We start from the raw sequence: 6,346 nt of genomic DNA, 5'->3' as shown, positions 1-6,346 counted from the left end.
AATTTCCTTACAGTTTGAAACCAGAGAATGGAGAATGGGGAACAAGGAAATGGAAGAACTATGAAGCCACTACTTCAGTTCTATCTTCACAAAACTTTCTAACAATACAAGGAAAACCGAGTCTGGTGTGGGAAAATGATAGAATACATGAAACATAGAATATAGGTTGAGGAGAAAATATTGCGGTTGAAAGTAATGGTCACAGACAACACTAACATAGATTTATGAAATGGGAATTATGTTTGAGAGAAAGAATGGGAGACAAATGAAAGAGAAAGCAATGGATGTAAAACATTTTGATTTTTGGAAAAGTTTTGGTAAAGCTCCAAGTCCAGTTTGCAAAATCAAATCTGAGTGAATTCGGGCTAATAGATGGCTATGTTTCTAGAATGGGAGAGCTGGCAGGAAACAGTGATTAGAAATAATCAGACTCGTCAAGCAACAGCCTGACATTGTCTGTAAGGTATGATTCTGTAAGGTATAAGTCCTTCCACATCTAGTCAAGAAACTTTGGGGACAATTAAACAATTCACTGGAGGAAGAGATTCCACAAACAACCCCTTCCTCCATGAAGGAAGAGCCCAGCACTTCAGTGTATAAGATAAGGCTGATTTATTCGCAACAATCTTCAGTCAGAAGTACTGAGTCAATGATCTATTTCAGACTATGTCCCAGACTCCCAATCACCTTCCCCGGATATCTCCTGTCTCAAGAGCAGGACGGACACAGCAGAAGTGGCGGCAAATTTGGATACAGTTGGAAGGGAATTGCTCTAGACTCCGTATCCCATGAAGTCTCATGGCATTAGTTTATACATGGGAAAGGAAACCTTCTGCTGATTACCAGTGCCAGTCTCTTTCAACTGATGAATCAGTACTCCTCCTTGGAGGAAGTGCTGAGGGTAGCACGGACGTAAGATGTACTCTGGGTGGAGGACTTCAATGTCCACCTCCAAGAGTATCTCAGCTACAGCATTACTGATCGAGATGGCCGGTTCCTCAAGGATATAACTGCTAAACTGGTTCTGCGGCAGGTGGTGAAGGAACCAACAAGAGGAAAATACATACTTGACCACAGCCTTACTAACCTGCCAGTTACAGAAGTATCTGTCCATGACAGTATCAGTAAGAGTGACCACCGCATAGTCATTGTGGTGACAAAGTCATACCTGCACATTGAGAATAACCCCTTCCATTTTGGGTGGTAATATCACGGTGCTAAATAGGGCAGACTTTGAACAGATCTAAAAGCTCAAATCTGGCTGTCCATAAGGTGCTGTGGGTCAACTATAGGAGCAGAATTGTACAGCCACACAACCTCATGGCCTGGCATATCCCCCTCTCACAATTACCATCAATCCAGAGGATCAGCCTTGGTTCAATGGAGTGTGCAGGATGGCAGGAGCAGCACCAGGCATACCTGAAAATGAGGTGTCAGCTTGGTGAAGCCACCAAACAGGACTATTTGTGCGCCAACCAGCATAAGCAGTAAGTGATACACAGAGCTAAGTGATCCCACAAGCAAATGATCAGATCTAAGCTCTGGAGTCCTTCCACATCTTGTCGAGAAACGTTGGGGACAATTAAACAATTCACTGGAGGAAGAGATTCCACAAATAACCCCTTCCTCCATGATGGAAGAGCCCAGCACTTCAGTGTATAAGATAAGGCTGATGCATTCGCAACAATCTTCAGACAGAAATGCGGAGTGGATGATCCATCTCAGCCTCCTCCAGTGGTCCTCAGCAATTCAGTTACCAGTCATCAACCAATTTGGTTCAGTCCACACGATATCCAGAAACGGTCTGAGATACTGCATACTCCAAAGGATCCATACTCTGACAACATTCTGGCAACAGGACTGAAAACTTGTGCTCCATAACTTGCAACTCCCCTAGCCAAACTGTCTCAATACAGTTACAATGGCTTTCCCCGATTATGTGGAAAATTACCCCAAGTATCTCCTGTATATAAAAAGCAGAACAAATCCAATCCGGCCAATTACCACCCCATCAGTCTACACTCGATCGTCAGTAAAGTGGTGGAATGTCTCAGTGCTTTTAAGCAGCACCTGCTCAGCAATACCCTGGTCAATGATGCCCAGTTTGGGCTCCACCAGGGCCACTCAGCTCCTGACCTCATTACCGTTGGTCAAACATGGACAACAGAGCTGAATTCCAGAGGTGGGGTGAGAGTCACATCACTTTACGTCAAGGCTGCATTCGACCCTGTGTGGTATCAAGGGGATATAGGAAAACCGGATTCAATGGATATCAGGGGCAAACTCCCTGTTGGTTAGAATCATACCTGACACGTAGGATGGTGGTCATGGTTGTTGAAGGTCAGTCAACTCAGCTCCAAGTCTGCAGGAGTCCCTCAAGCAGTGGCCGAAAACCTCTTCAGGGCTGCTTAAGTAATGACCTTCCCTCCATTTTAAGGTCAGCAGTGGGGATGTTCGCCAATGATTGTACAATGTTCTGCAACATTTGTGGCTCCTCAGATACTGAAGCAGTCCATGTTCAAATGCGAGAAGATCTGGACAGTATCCAGGCGAACATGTGGCAAGTAATATTCAGGCCACACGAATGTCAGACCGTGACCATCACCAATAAAATACATTCTAACTTTCCCCTTGACATTCAATGGTGTTACTATCACTGAATCTCCCAGTATCAAAGTCCTGGTGGGTAATCATTGCTCAGAAACTCACTGGTCTCACCAAATGAACACAGTAACTGCAAGAGCAGGTCCAAAGCTTGGAATACTGCGGCGAGTAACTCACATCCTGACTTCCAAACGTCTATCCATCATCTACTATGCATAAGTCAGAAGTGTGGTCGAAGACTCCCAATTTGCCTGGAGGAGTGCAGCCCCAACAACACTCAAGAAGCTTTACACCATCCAGGACAAAGCAGCCAGTCTGACTGTCCCTTCATCCACAATGCTCCACCATCAACGCTCAGCAGCAGCAGATGTGTTTTACTATCTCCATGCTACAATGAAATGATTCACCAAAGATCCTCAGAGACCACAATCCCAACTCACGACCACATCTATCTAGAAGGACAAGGGCTACAGATGTATGGGGTTACCATCATCTTCAGGTTCCCTCCAAGCCATTCACCATCCTGACTTGGAAATTTATCACCGCTCCTTCACAGTCACTGGGTCAGAATCCTGGAATTCCCTCCCTAATGGCATTGGAGGTCAACTGCAGCAGGTGGACTGCAGCGGTTCAACAAGGCAGCTCACCACCACCTTCTCAAGGGCAATTAGGGACAGGACAATGCTGGCCCAGCCAGTGACACCCAGATTCACGAAATAAATCAATAGAAATTAACAGAGGACGGTTGCTGAGGTGTGGTAGGGATCGGTGCTTGGGGCCCAGCTGTTCACAATGCCCTTTAAACATTTGGTTGCTAGTTTCAGATGAACTATATCCCAGCCTGCTGGCAGCACGAACGGATGTGGGATTGTGAGTGGGTGAGGAGGTTGTAAAAAACACCAATATTGCAGGACAAAAAGCAGTTAAAAATATAAATGGTGTGCTGACCTTCATTTCAGGAGGATTTGAGTCCAGGAGGAAGGGTGTCTTACTGCAGCTGTGCATGGCCTTGGTGAGACATCATCTCAAACATTGTGCAGCATTATGTGCAGTTTTGATCTCCATATCTAATAAAGGACAACCCTGACATTGATGGAGAGCAGTGAAGGATGACCAGACTGATCTATGGGATGACAGGCTTGTTGTGGGAGCAGAGTTTGGGGAGACTGGACCTGTATTCCAAGGGGTTTAGGAAAATGAATGGGGATGTCAATGAAATATACAAAAATCTGACAGGGTGAGACAGATTGGAAGCAGGGATGATAATTCCCCAGGCTGGGACGTCTAAAACCAGGTGCCACAGTATTAAGTACAGGCAGGTCACTCTGCATTGAGATGAGAATAAATGTGTGCACTCACAGACTGGTGAACCTGGGGAATTAGCTCGCACCTGGAAACTGAGACAGTGATTATAAATAAGGATTTCGAGACAGTAAATGGATGGTGGGAGAGCAGGAGTACGGTGGGGAAATGAAAGGCCAAGCATTATTACGTTGAATTGGGTAGCAAACTCGATGGACCAAACATACTACTGCACCACCTATTTTATAGCTTCCCAAGGTTACTCACATTAACGGATATGTATATTGTGTGGGGTAAGTGCATTGAGGAGATCTTTTCCATGAACTAGAATGGGAGAGGCTCACTGTGTTGTATGATCTACTCCTTTCCTGCTGTTTCTGTGCAGTCTGTGGGAAAGCTCTGTAAATGTTGTCAAAAGCTCCCAGATGTTAGGAAGGAGGTTTCTGCAGGGTCGACAGGACTGTGTTCCCATTCCCTTTTCCGACACTGATGCTGACGCCGGGTGTTCTGTCCGGTTTCATCTTTTCAGACCTCGGAGTAGTTTGATACAAATGAGTGCCCTTGATTGACCATTTCAGAGACCATTGAAATGTTTATCACATGTCAGGGTCTTTGGAGTCAGTTTTAGGCCAGCCCAGGAAATCATGGGAGATTCACTTCCTAAAAGTACATTGGAGAAAGAAATTCTGTTTTTAATCGATATTGGCTTCAAGGTCACTGTTACTGATCCCAGATTTTAGATCTCGATGCTTTATTAATTGTCTTTAACTTCCACCCGCTGCCAGATCATTAGCCTGATCTGGATTAGTAATCCAGTAACATTTCCACAGCAGTATCATCTCCACATGGGGACCTACAAAAACTATACTGAGCAGGTTATTTCTGTGCTGCTTGACAGCTCTGTCAAAAAGAACTCCCACCAATTTGACTGTCGTGATGGGACTGAGGGGGTGGTAATTGGTCAGATTGTAATTATTCCCGTCTTCGGGGACGTAACTTAGTTTAGTAATTTTCCACATTGCCAGGGAGATATCAGAGTTGGAGCTGGAATCAAACAGCTTCCCCCAGGGACACGGCTTGTTGTGCAGCACAAGTCTTCAGTTCTATTGCAGGAATTGTGTCAGGGCCCATTGCCTTTGTCGTATCTACTGTGTTCAGCTCTTCTCCATGGCACATGCAGCGAATCAAATTGGTTGAAGACTGGCATCTGTGATTTTGTGGGCATCATGATATGGGTGAGGTGAATCATCGACTCAACACTTCTGGCAGAAGATGGTGCCAGATAAAAGATAAAACATCCTTCTCTTTTACACTGATGTGCAGGTCTGTTCCATGATTTAGTGTGGGAATGTTTGTGGAGCCCTCTCCTCCAATCATTTGTTTAATCGTCCATCACCATTTATGATCAAATGTGACAGGACTGCAGTGCTTCGTTCAGATCTGTTGGTCAAGTCTGGTAGCTTTAATGAGTTAGCGTCAGGTTAAGGATCGTGTGATTCTGACTCTGACATGTTCACCCACACTCGTCACTGAGCCTTATTTTCCATTACCATGGTGTTGATGGCAATGACAGACTGAAGTGTTACCCTGGCAAAAAGTTACAGGTTGTGGTTGATTGGTGTTCTCCTTCGCCTGCTGCTGTGGTCTACAGCACTACATGAATACGCAGTTTAGAGCTGCAATATCTGCAATGCAATTCTGCTGTCTGTTCCCCAATTCTCACTGAGACCCATTCACCCATCAGCCCTGCACTCAGTGACCTAACCTGGTTTCTGATGTGGAAATACTTCCATTTCCAAAATCTTATTCTGCTGAGGGTCTGTCTCCCTGGGTCTTGCTTCCAATATGATACATTTCGCAAAAGCATTTAACTGATCTTAATTCAAATATTTAATTCACCTGAATCTTTTTCCTTTCTGTGTTTAAAGTGAATGTGTTTCCTCTGTTTCTCTCCCTGACCATGATAAAGAGCTCTGTAGTGTCAGTGATGCCAGCGTTATGTAGTTTCAGAGCCTATGAATTCTCTGGATTCCCAACCACCTTCACCTCATTGTCTGTATTCCCTTTTGGTTTGATGCCTTATCACTCATGGCTGCCTTGTTCTCCCATGAGTATGTTTCAAGTTCTTTGGGGTTGCATTTCTGGTATTATCTTCCGAATTATCCCCAGAACCTCCTCCCATTGCTCCTCCATGGTCTTTTCTGCTCAGCTCCCCTTCCAATTAACTCTGTGTTGGGAGTTACATTGCATAATTATAACCACATTACATCTTGAAGAGAGCGTTAGATATAAACCGAAAGAAGGAGTTTTGGGAGATGTGACACGAAGAATAATTGGTGGATTTCTTAACTTGATACAAAGGGAGAACGAGAGAGAGGATATAGATCTGGAGATGTGGAAAATGAGAAAACTACATTATCGAAAGAAGTAGACGAACATT

Source organism: Chiloscyllium punctatum, chromosome 50 (assembly GCF_047496795.1).
Source record: "Chiloscyllium punctatum isolate Juve2018m chromosome 50, sChiPun1.3, whole genome shotgun sequence".
In the NCBI taxonomy this organism is placed as follows: domain Eukaryota; kingdom Metazoa; phylum Chordata; class Chondrichthyes; order Orectolobiformes; family Hemiscylliidae; genus Chiloscyllium; species Chiloscyllium punctatum.
Note: the sequence above shows the minus strand (reverse complement) of the source record.